We start from the raw sequence: 12,927 nt of genomic DNA, 5'->3' as shown, positions 1-12,927 counted from the left end.
ACATTTGGACTGGATATTATTATTTCATAAGCAGATGCTCTCTGTGTTGTGAGAGTAGATTTTGATCTTTCCAAGATAGCAAATAATGAGTGTTCCGCATATAGCATCACTGAACATCCCATTACGATCGTGGCAATTTTTCTCATTGGCGAAGGCCGCTGCAGCGAGAGCCTGTTCACAAGCGAAATGTCCCTGCATTACTGGGTCTAATATTCCACTGTAGTATGCTAATAGTTTGTGGCCTAGCGATGTCTTTTGTGTCAATACTGCTGTCATCAATATTCCATTGCTGTGTGAAAACAGGAAGAATTCCCTTTCATAATCTGGATTTGCAAGGACTGGGGCGTCTGCAATAAGGTCTTTTTATTGGGAGAATTGGGCAATTGTCTCTTGTGTCCATTTTATTGGGGCCCGGCTCTTCTGTGCTTCCTTCAGTGCTTGTAGCATTGGATGTGTGTATGCTGCATAATCGAGAATCCATGCTCGGCAATAGTTACATATGCCAAGAAATTTCTGCATGTCCTTCACTGTTTTTGGTATGATAATGTGTCGAATGGCAGCAGCTCTGTCTGGTACTATTCTTTTTCCATCTTTAGATATTTGCTGGCCGAGATATACAACGTCTGCATGGCAGTATTGTAACTTTCCTTTGTCCACCTTGTATCCCTTGGCAGCCAATACGTTAAGCAGTGTTATCGAGTCTTCTCTACACTTTTCTTCTGTTTTGCTGCAGACAAGTAAATCATCTACGTACTGTATAATAGTGCTCCCTACATCTATGTTGCTGATGTCTTCTCGTAGTACTCTGTTAAAAATGCTTGGGCTCTCGCAATACGCCTGTGGGAGTCTGTGGTGTTCATATCCACTGTTTCCTAATGTAAAGGCTGTAAGGTACTGCGACTCTGGTGCGAGTGGCACAGAGAAAAAGGCATTTTTCAGATTAATGACAGTGAAGCAAGTTGCCTCTTTTGGTATACTGCACAATATTGATGCCGGGTTAGGCACTAATGGGAACTCTTTTTGGATGACGTCATTGAGTGGGCGGAGGTCCTGGACCATTCTCCACGCCCCTCCTTTCGCCTTCTTAATCGGAAAAATCGCTGTGTTGCATGGGGAAGTTGATGGCACTAAGATACCTTGGCTTAGGAGTGCATTCACTGTTTCTCTAATATCTTCCTCTGCTTCTTTGGATGTTGGGTATTCTTTCACTCTGGGTGGGAGGGCACCTGGTTTCAGTTTTATCTTTATGGGAGTCACCTCATGCAACAGTCCCACATCGTGTGGCCCTGTAATCCAAATTTCAGGTGCCACCCTGGCCATGTCTTCCTCAAAAATTGTCAGTGGGGCCTTTATGTTAGCCATGAGTGGGTTGTGTATTTCTCTATATTGGATCATAATGTCACATGGTATGCTTATTTCCATTATTATTTCTCCATCCCCCTCGTAATCAGTAAACAATTCATCATCAGTTATATCTTTTAGCATTATGTTTGGCTCTATGCATAGCACACTTCTCCACTCGTGTCCCTGCGCGTCCAGGCCTATGACCACAATGCGTTTGTTGGAAACTTGAACTGCCTCAATGTCTATAGATATAATTGTGCCTGGCACTACATCTGTTGGTGTGATTGGGCGGAATATGAAGTCTGATGGTATTCTCCACTCTTTTTGTGTTATTTCAGGCACTACTCGGGCTAATACCTGTATTCCATAGACGAACATGTCCATGTCAATGGGGATCCCTCTTACTGCAACTTCCTTTGTAATTGTGCTTGTTATCAGGAGTGCTCGTACGGGGCATACCTCTGGCGTCGAGCACACTATCCCTCTTTCAGTAAAGGCTATGGTCATGTTTAACTTACTGAGCAAGTCTCGCCCCATCAAATTGATTGGCGCGTCTTCGTAATACAATAAGGGTGCGCGCACTGTTTTTCCCCCTACTGTTACATCAAGATCTTTTGTATAAGGAACTTTTAAAATAACCCCAGAGAACCCCTGCGTCTCCAAATTTCTTCCCGAGAGCTGAAACCGCCCTTCTGTTAGACATGATTTTTCTGCTCCAGAGTCTACCATAAAGATAAACTGCTTGTTTCCTATCTCTGCCGCCACTAGTGGTTCCTCATTTGCACTTTGTGTGGTGGATAGGACTGGACACGTAAGTGCTCCCTGTGGGCTGTCCTAGTCTTGGTATCTTTGCTGACCTGGCACTGAAAAAGCATTGTCACCTACGACCGTTACGCCACGGAATGGTGCAGGGGCGCCGTTTGCAGCCGCTGCAAAAGGGTTATTGTTTATGTTCCCTACTGAGTTTTGTCTTGCCGTGCGTTTTGCTGTTGTGGCTGCTGCTGCTGTTGTGGGGCTGGCTGTCTCTGTTGCATTTGGGGGTCATAGCAGTGCTGATCTTGTTGTCCCCCTCTCCCCATTGGAGCTCCACAAGGGCTACCTGTGTGTGGGCAGCCCCACCCCTGTTCATTGTTAATGGGCTGCTGCTGCCCCTGAAAATACCCTGATGGTCGCATTCTACAATCTTGTGAATAATGTCCCCACCTTGCAGAATTCCAACATGACCCCTGTTGTCCTCCTATTTGTCCTTGCCCACCATACCCTCTGTTTCCCATTCCTCCATATCCTCCCCTCTGCCCACGGTACCCACCTCTTCCTTGGGCCTGCCTGTTCTGCCACTGTGATCCTTGGCATGGCTGTTCCTCTCTGCTCCACTGTCCTTGGTCCTCTCCAACCCACTGCGCTGCTATCCCAATGGGTCTTCCTCCCGCGTTTTCCTCTCCTTCGTTTCCTCTGTCTGCGGTTACACTGGCAGTAATGGCGGAAACCTTCACTAATTTCGTCTGCACTAATTTTGCTTCGTCGGCCAGCCTCTTTTGCGTGACCTCCTTTTCTTTCTCTTTGATCCTCCTCCAATGGTGTACAATTATGCTCTGAATTTCAGGCCACTTTTTGGCTTCGATCCCAGCTATTTTGTCCAAGGCCTTCTGCACCTCTTTCGGCAACCCCTTTTTAATGATAAAATAAAATAAAGCTGTTGATTGATTCCATGCCGTACCAGTTTCGCTTCTCCATAAATCTTGCACTCGCAAAATGAATTGTGCAGGGTCCTCGTTCTCCTCCATCTTACACTGCATCACTGCATGTAAATCTGGAACGTCTGGAAATGCACGCTGCAATGCGTCCCATACTTGTGCTCGAACATTGTTGAATGGTGATCCATCGTGGTGATCACAGCTCATTGTTACTCCCGGGAACCCTGCCCTTTCCCAGATTGTGTCTGCTTGGTCCCCGATTGCTGATACTAATAAGCTTTTTACATCACCTATAGCCAACGGCACGCCTGCAGTGTTCTTTTCAAATACATGTATCCACTTACCTGCTCCTCCCGTCAGCGGGGGGAGGAGTTTTAACAGGTTTTTTTTGTCCATTTGGGCCCACAGAATATAATTTGGCCTACCTGCTCCTTTCTGTATCAGTGGCATTTGTAGTTTTGTTTCTTTCCTGTTTTGCTCGTTCTCCCTTTTTTCGTTTTATTTACCAGTATGTTCCCTGTCCTCCCTGTCCGTTGTCTTAATGTACCTTGCCATAATGGTGGTGATAGTGTGTCTGGGTAATGGCAGTTTGGCAGTGGGGAACCTTCTGCGGCAGCTGCCTCTTCGTATTCATCTAAATCATCCCATACTTCTTCTATCTCTGACTCTAGCTCGTTATTATCCTCCGAGTTACCCTTGGGTTTGCTTCTTTGTCTTTCACCCAGATCTCCACTTTGTTGACTCTCCGGTGTGTTTGGGCGTATAATTCTTACTGGCTTGTTATTCAATTGGAACAGGAACTGTCGTGACTGTTCTTATCTTTGCTGTGATGACGTCCCTTGCGATGCTATAGATTGCCCTGATACTGAGGCTGCTGGGGTTGTATTGCTTACTGCCCTTATCGGGGGTGTGAGATCTGCCAGTGACAGCGGGGGTACCGCCCCTCCCCCGGCAGCATTTGCCCTTTGTCACATAGAGCTCTTAACCGCGTTATTTCCATTTGTGCGTGTGCTAGCTGGCGATTTAAATCACCTGTTAAACGTGCTATGTCCACAGGTGGTGCACTTGTAGGCCGTACAGGCCTCCTTTGTCATATGGTGGAGGCTCGGGGGGCTGTTGCTCGACCCTGAGCAGTGGGGGTGGGTGGTATATACAGGGGTTCACTAAACCCTACTGCTGGCCTGGTCATTAAGGGATCGATTTTTGTTACTTCGTTCTCGGTTGTAGTTGTTGAGCACTCCCCTTTTGATGTCCCGCTTACTTCTTCAGGTATTTTCTGCTTTTCCATCATTCGGCTTGTACCTACCTCTGCCATGGGGGTAACTTCCTCGAACATTTGCCATAAATCTAACACTTCTCTCCGGTTCTGTAACTGTTTCCCTTTGTATCGTGCTAGCAAATGTGTGGAAACTAGGTCCAACACTCTTTTGTCGAATTACCCTCCTTCTTGCCAAATTGGTATAACCCCATCTCCTTTTATCTCAGTGATCCACTGATCGTGGTACTTCTGTATCCTGTCGCTATATAGTGGAAGGTGCTGGCAAATATGGGCCAGTGGCGTTACTCCCCCCATGGCAATGTTTCTTTTCCTTTCTTGTGTGTTCTGGTACCCTTGAGTCCCTTCCCCCCCTCTCACTTGGTATGTCAGTTACAATATGTGAACAATACATTCTTTATCAAAGCTTGCAATTATGGTATGTCACATTAGCTGTTCTTTCTGAGCGGTGTTACCTGGTCACCTTTCACAATTTATTTCTTTGCCTAATATTTATTAATCAACAATTTACTTGTACTGAAATATTTTACCGTGTTCAACAAGACATATACACAAAGCAGACCGACAAACATATAATCATGCAACATCCACATGCACTGCCTGCGCGCGTTTGTTCTTTCCCTATTCCCGTTACTCTCCCTGGCTTTTCTTCTTCCCTATTCTACCTACTATTTCGCATTCACTCCCCACCTCTTTCACCTCTATTATGTCTCAAGATTTCTTACTTCCACGGAAAAAGAATATTCTAAAACTACTCCGAGTCTACTCAATATACGAGAGCCCTACTATTTTCTCTTTATCTCTATTCTGCACTTGGTTGGGACAAATGCTATGCGGTACCGCCTTCTACCCCGTACGGGCTAGGATACCACTTCTCTTCTTCTCACTTCTTATAACACCTAATGGCCATATAAAGGATAGATCAGAAAAGCTTCACCGTCACTCATACAGGCCCTATTCTTAACTACCTTCCCTTTGTTTGCTAATTCACTTCTTCCCGTATTTTTCCCTTACCTTCCTTTGGGGTCTTTGCAACCAGGACTCCACGTGTTCAGTTAGGTACTCCGAGGGTCAGCGCTCACGGCAGGACCTCGCTCAGGTCTGTCCCCCAACCAAGCCGTGGCCTGCCTTGGCGAGCAGCCTTTTCGATCGGGTATTCGTCAACCGGGAACCCTTGACCCTTTCTTCTTGGTGTACACAGTCTGGTCAACCGCGCAGGTGATGGTTTTGCGGGGGGCGCCCTGGATCTCGCTGCCGGGCGGTGCAGGCCTCGAAATCACATCGCTGGGGTCACCAAAAATGTAGGTGCCTTTCCCCGGCTTACTACGTGTGAGAGAAAAATAAAATAACCACCCCTGTCGGGGAAGGAGGCACTGAGACCCGGCTGCAAGAGTTCAAAGGATGGTTTATTTCTCCAGCTAGGAAATAACCCAAAAAACCCTTTTCAACATTCACATCAAACTTGTATATATATCAATTAAAGTAACTCTAACAAAAAGTGCTAATGGACCCGATTGTCCAGGCGGTGTGGTGCTGTAGGTGTGGGTGGCATCTCTTCCTTCTGGTTGGCTGAGTGGCTGACGAGATAACGGACGTCAAATATCTTGTGTTCCACGCAGGTCAGGGTCCGGTCACTGTGGTCATTACCTAAGCTAATATGTTGCATTCGAAAAACACTAAATAACAATTTATCTAAAACATTTTATGCTACTTTTCATATATCTACACAGGTTACATATAATAATTATTGTCAGTACAATTGGGTCATTCATGGCTTTAATTAGAGGCCTTGACCTTTATTGTGCATGAAAAAAGAATCAAGCTGTGTTTCACATATCTCCTAAACTTCAAACCTATTAGTATGAGAAAAAACATATACTGTAGTAAAATGCTTAAGGTTAGTAGTGGGTGTGTTGGGTGGGTTTCGCAGCACAGGCGAGGGTCTGGCACTTGAAAGAAATACCTTAAAGGAAGCGCAGGGTCAAGATGGCAATAAATTGTTCTAAATGGGGGTGGGTTGCTTGCACGTTTATGGGGACGAACGAGCAGAAAGTGCTTAGCTCATCTTGGTCCACATGCTGGTTCTCATGCTAACAATGATCTCAGAGGAAGAGAACTGTATCATATTGGTTGCTGCAACTTTCTCCGGCTTCAGCATGAGAATGGGAGCGCAGAGCTTTCCTTCGCAGGGGGAGTGCAAGGGTGGGGGTCAGCCAGCTGCCTGCGTGCTTTGGGTGAGTGTGTATCCGTCCTTGGCTGCTGCGGTGGAAGGGGAGCTGAGCATTGCTGTACTATCGCAGTGAGGCCTGTTTACCCAAGATGTAGTCGAAAGGGGGCACAAAAGATGGCTGCCCCGTGTCCTGCTCAGTAGTCCCATCTATGTAGCGGTCAACCGTGATTAACTTTACATAAGGGCAAGGGGCAATCCCACTACCAGAGGCACGTGGTCCAAGCCTTGTACTGAGGAGTGTTCGGCGTGAGGGGGCCTGGGGACCCCTCACTCCCATACAATATTGTCAAATTCTGTTGCTTTGTTACACGCATCCTGACCCACAACTATTGTATTACCTTTCAAAGAGTTGTCCTTGACTGCTCTACTCCATGAAAGAACTAGTTGAGCCAGGGAGAGCTTTCAGGAACCCTGGTGACCTTGGTTTGGGCCACTATGTTTCCCCTGTGAACACATGGCAGGCAGGAGACATCCAATATTTTGTTTGTTGAGACGTTTTTTTTGGTTACCTCGAAATTGTATATTGGGGTGCCATTTTACCCAAGTTAGCTAATGCACCAAGGCAGAAGAAACATGATGAACATATTCCAAAATCCCATACAATGCAATTGTTAGATTTCTCATTCATTGGTTGTTACTGTTATGGTAGATCTGGCAAAGGATGAGTTTTGCCATTGACTTCATGGCGATTACGGACCTGCATGAAATGGGATGAGTTGGAGATTGTTGGGGTGGAGCAATAGTAGGAGAAGACAGAGGACAGCTGGGCAGCTGTTGCTGCTGTGGGGATGTGCATGGATTGGAAGGACACCAGCAATCTGTAAAGGTAAGCTTCTATGTGTTTTTGGAGTCCACAAGCCAGCTAAGACCATACCTGTGATTAACCTGGGGTAGGTATATTTGGTATGAAGTGAGAGTTCAGATAGTGACCCAGTTGATGTTGTCTATGTTTGCTGTGTGGTTTGATGTAATGGGCAATGACTTTTTTCATGCTGTGTTTTACTGTTATGGTGGTGTGTAGGGATGTGGTGTCATGGCCTGCTGATAGTTTAGATGGTGGTTGTTACTGGCTCTAGAGGAGCAATGACACAGGGTGTTGCCATGAGTGCTTTCCATGTATGTGGTTCAACAGTGCATAATAGATGTCATTGGGGAAGACAATTGCAGAGGGCAAACATTTGGCACATTTTCAAATTAGGAATAACGGCCTTGCCAAATTGGCTTGCCCTAGACATTACCCTGCAACCTGCCTCACACCATTCCTGCCAACCACGCCTCCCTTCCCATTAGGCACCCATCTAGCCCACACCACTAGCGATAGCAACCATCTAGTTGACACTTTAGCCAACCTCATCACTGACAGATACAAATGTCACCGCCTTAGACATAGTCGTCCTGGCCTTGCCCTTGGTGCCAGTCCCAACTACAGCCACACTCAACCCACAACCAAGTTCTCTGCAACCAATGACCAAGTAAGCATACTCACCCCCAACCCTAACCTTACTGACTGTAACAACAGACTAGGCACCAGACTCCCCCATACGAATAGCAACCCACTAGCCAAATCTCACACCAAGACTAACAATAAAAGCACAGCCTCTAACAACTCTAAACAAATCCCCCTAAAAGGAGCACTTCTAAATGTCAGATCCCTTGTTGCCCATCCCACTGAGATCGCTGACATCATCCTGACCAATAACCTTGACTTCCTTGCCATAACAGAAACCTGGCTGCATGATGCAGCCGGCCCCTACCTAACCTTGGCTATCCCTGACAACTACTCCATTCTCAGAGAGGATAGACCCAATGCTCGAGGAGGAGGCGTAGCTATCATCTTTAAATCCTCACTAGACATCGGATCAGCCGCCTCTTGTCCACTAAAATCATGTGAACACCTTACAGTCAAATTGCAAACGTCTCCCAAAAGTACAATTACTATTCTCCTAATATATAGGCCCCCAGGTCATCCAGGATCTTTCGAAGAAGACATTACCTCTTTAGTAGCCGAGAATTCTAAAGCATTGGCACAAATTATCATCCTCAGGGACTTCAACCTTGGTTACAATGACCCAAATGACCCCTCAGCTTCCTCTGTGGCCACTGCACTAGTTGAGCATGGCTTCACACATTTTAGCGTTCAACCCACTCATCTGAAAGGTAGGATTCTCGACTGGGTAGCTGCCCTTAACTGCAATATTACTTGCAAAGATCCCCTACCACTTGTATGGACTGATCACCATCTCCTCTCGCTAGACCTTAATATAAACAACATAGAGCCTAAAAAATCCTCTAATGTTCCAGCCTGTTCTTCCAGGAACAAGCGCAACATTACTGCCGAGGCCTTAATACCCCTGGTAGTAGCCATACTTGACGCACTACCTGCCACAGCTGACCTTAACCTATTGGTCAATACCTATAACAAGGCCATGACAAAAGCCCTAGACACTATCGCCCCATTGAAATGCGCAAAGGGAAACCCAGAGAACACATGAACTCTTGGTACACCCCAGAACTCAAACTACTTAGAACAAAAAAAAGAAAGCTTGAGACGCTGTGGAAAAAGGCATACTCTACAGGAAACAGAGCCAATCTCACTAATATCACATCCCTATACAAAAATGAGATAATTCAGACCAAAAAAGAATCATTCAACTCCAGGATAAACCAGGGAGGATCTAGCACCAAAGAACTATTTAACATTCTAAAGGAACTAGAAAACCCGAGTCCTCCTGCAAATACTTGTACGATGGACAAACCCTGGTGCACCAGCATCCAGAACGCCCTCGCCAACAAAAACACAGGGCTCCAAACTAAAATAGACAACAAACGTCAACTGTTTACCGATAGCAAGACTACCAGCCTTATCACACCACCTACCTTTCACTCTAACTCAGCCTTCACATTCAATAAGGTAAATATACCCGAAGTGCAAAAAATGGTAGCCTCCTTGAAACCATCCAATTGTAAAGGGGACAGCTACCCTGCTCAAATTATAAAAGATGCGCCCAGAGACCTATCGCCCTTCATTTACCAAACTAATAAACTCACCATTCACCCATAATTCAGTCCCAAGCAATTTGAAACAATCATGGGTTCTCCCACTTGTAAAAAAAAACAAACATTAGACCCATCTATACCCACTAATTAGAGACCAATCACCACTGTCCCGTTCCTTCTGAAAATTCTAGATAGAGTTGCCTACCTGCAAATTCAAGACTATCTAGAGACAAACCAACTACTATGAATCCGTCAATCTGGCTTTAGACCTCAACATGGAACTGAAACGGCCCTTGTTGACCTCAAAAGTCAGATTGATGAACTGAAAGATAAAGGCCGTGCCGCCATCCTACTTCTCTTAGACCTTTCAGCAGCCTTCGACTTGGTTGATCATAAATTCCTTTGTAACCACCTGTCGTCGGCAGCACACTTCTCGCTCTCTGCTGTCACGTGGATTCATTCCTTCCTCGCAAATAGAACCATGCGGGTCTCCTCACCCTCAGCGGGGGCTGACCCGATCCCCATCACATGTGGTGTCCCCCAAGGTTCATGTGTTTCACCAACTTTGTACAACATTTTTATAAAGCCTCTATTCTACAAACTGGACCATATGGGTGTCACCTACACTAACTATGCAGATGACACCCAGATACTTCTAATTATATCAGGTAACTACAGCTCTGACGTCATCAGGATCAACAAAGTCTTCACTATCATTCAGGCGTGGATGGCCACACATGGCCTCTGCCTGAATGGTGATAAGACTGAACTGCTCCTCGTCGGTTCACCCAAGAACCTGTTGAAACTTAGCCCTAACTACAACAGTATCATCATCGATGGATATAATATATCTATTGCAAAAAGTGTAAAAACCCTTGGTTTCTACCTTGAATCTAACACCAACCTCTCTAAGCAAACCAACATGACTGCCTCAGCCATTGCCTACACAGGTAAGCTGATCAGGGCCTGCAGACCTTTTCTGTCCTCTAACAGTTGCCTCATACTGGCCAGGGCTCTTATACAGTCTAAATTGGACTGCTGTAACAGCTTATACTTGGGCGCAAACAAATCCATAATCAACAAATTCCAATTCCTCCAAAATAACACATTACGAGCGGCTCTAAACATTCCCGGGCGAGAGCACATCTCTGCTATTAGAAAATTGTGCAAGTGGCTCTCCATACAACAAAAAATTGACCTAAAAACCGTTTGCCTCCCCTACAAAGCTCTGAACCACCAAGCCCCTCCATACCTCACCAACAAATTCACCCTGAAATCTTCTGCCAGAATTACTAGATTCTCCAACACATTATGCTTGGTGGTGCCCAGATTTACCTTACAAAGAGCCGGCGGAACCAGCTTCCCGGTTCTAGCCACCCAACTGTGAAATACTTTACCACTAGACATCAAATCCATATCAACTTTTCAATCTTTTAGAAACCATGTCATCTCATGGATACTGAACAAAACTAACACCACATTGTCCCATTCATGACATCACATACGCACACCTTAGCACTCACTCTCTCTTACCTCCACGCCTCAATTGTATAGTTCTGTACCATGAATATGTATAAACCATCTAAATTGTATAAATTGTAAAATATATCCAAATGTATAAACTGTATCGTATAACCCCTTACCTAGTGCCCTTTCAACCCTGGGTCTGGAGCGCTATATAAATAAATAAACAAACAAACCATAACAAATCAAGAGCGTGATTGACAATCCCTTAACTGTACTTGTTAGCATGGCACACAGTGTGTGTGATTACGAAGTGGTGTGTGATTGTTTCAGTTGCATGCTGTATGCCCTGCTGCATTTTATCGCAACCCCATGTAGGGTTCAGAGGTGTTGCATCAGTTACACATCTGTGAGCTGTAAGTATGCAGTCAGAACGGAGGCCCAAGCCAACTGACTACATATGGCAGGCCACAAGTGCACAGGCTAGCATAGCGTGACTTAACACAGTGCGGACTAGCCTACCCTTGCATAATGGAGACTAACAAGACACACACGAGTAAAAAGGCATTAGCCATGCAAAGACATGGCATGATTACAAATAATGCGCAAAAGCTATACCAAGGCTTAATAGGGCACAATATGTCCACCACCCCATGCTTCCACCCACCCCCCCTTCTGCCTGTGTCACACTGTAAGCAGAAACCATTGGCAAAGAACAGTGTTTGTCAAGCAGTCTGGGCAGGGTCTAGAGTGCAATGTTTCGTGTCCCAGAAATCTGCCCTAGTATCTCACGCTTCCGCCCCCTCTCACATGGCACACACACTTACAAAGCCTAAAACCCACACTCACCAGGTGTTAAAGCAGCTTCATCGTTTTGGTTTGAGGGCGCTGCTGAATGCTCGAAGGAGGTTCTTTACGGGAATGTTGATGAGAGATGAAGGGCAGTAAAGAGAAAAGGCAACGTGAGAATTCCTTAAAGTTTCACGTGGACCTAGGTGCACAGACCCTCAGCCTTGCACAGCTGCAGGAAAAGCAAGTGGGCTGGGAAAGAGAGGGGGCTTAAAGAATATCCTAACATTCATATCTGAACAATAGGAACTGTGCTTACGAGCTATGCCAATGCCGTGTAATATACAATGTTTTACACGTGCACATAAACAGACATGTAGCCTGTGGTCTGATTTGAAAAATGTGCTACGCAGGGAGATGCATTGCTTGGAACACTGCCGTGAAATCTCTTATTACTTTTTAAAATGTGTTTACACTTTGGCCTGCTTTGTTCACTGGTTTGTTTGAAAGCTTGACATTTAAGCGTGTTGAACAGCAAACATGTACCCCTTTTGCGAAATGTAAAAGGAACTATTCATCTCACAAGACATGCATTGATGTCATACATGTCCATTTTAATATGGCTGGCATGTATATTTCAAGAAAGGACTTAGACCGGCCTTCTAAAGTGTATAAAGTTGTGTTACAAGTTGAAGCTGAGTCAGATGAGCTAACAATCTATTTCTTTTTCCAATGTGCATAACCTTGAATAACTGTAAACACATGTTGCGTTTGCTTAGATAGTTAGGTGAAAGCAACATTTTGATTTTTAACTAGTGAACATCATTTTGCCTATGGAGAAAATATGATTGTTAATGAATTGATTGAACAATCCTTATTTTCTTTTGCAGTGCAATACGGTGCCATGAAACCTGCCTAAAATGCCAGCAAGTATTGTTTTCAGTATAAGCCCATGTTAAGTGACTGCAAGTGTAGCTGGCTCATTATCCGGAGGAGTTGGTGAGAGGTTTATGTTTTGTATAAATAACTCTCCATGATAAACTATAGGAGAGAACAGCCAGCTGGGTAATACGAGGGGATTACATGGAATGTTATTAAGTTCTAGTGATTGATTCGTATTGTTTACATTAAAA

Source organism: Ambystoma mexicanum, chromosome 9 (genome assembly GCF_040938575.1).
Source record: "Ambystoma mexicanum isolate Mex_15411 chromosome 9, UKY_AmexF1_1, whole genome shotgun sequence".
In the NCBI taxonomy this organism is placed as follows: Eukaryota; Metazoa; Chordata; class Amphibia; order Caudata; family Ambystomatidae; genus Ambystoma; species Ambystoma mexicanum.
Note: the sequence above shows the minus strand (reverse complement) of the source record.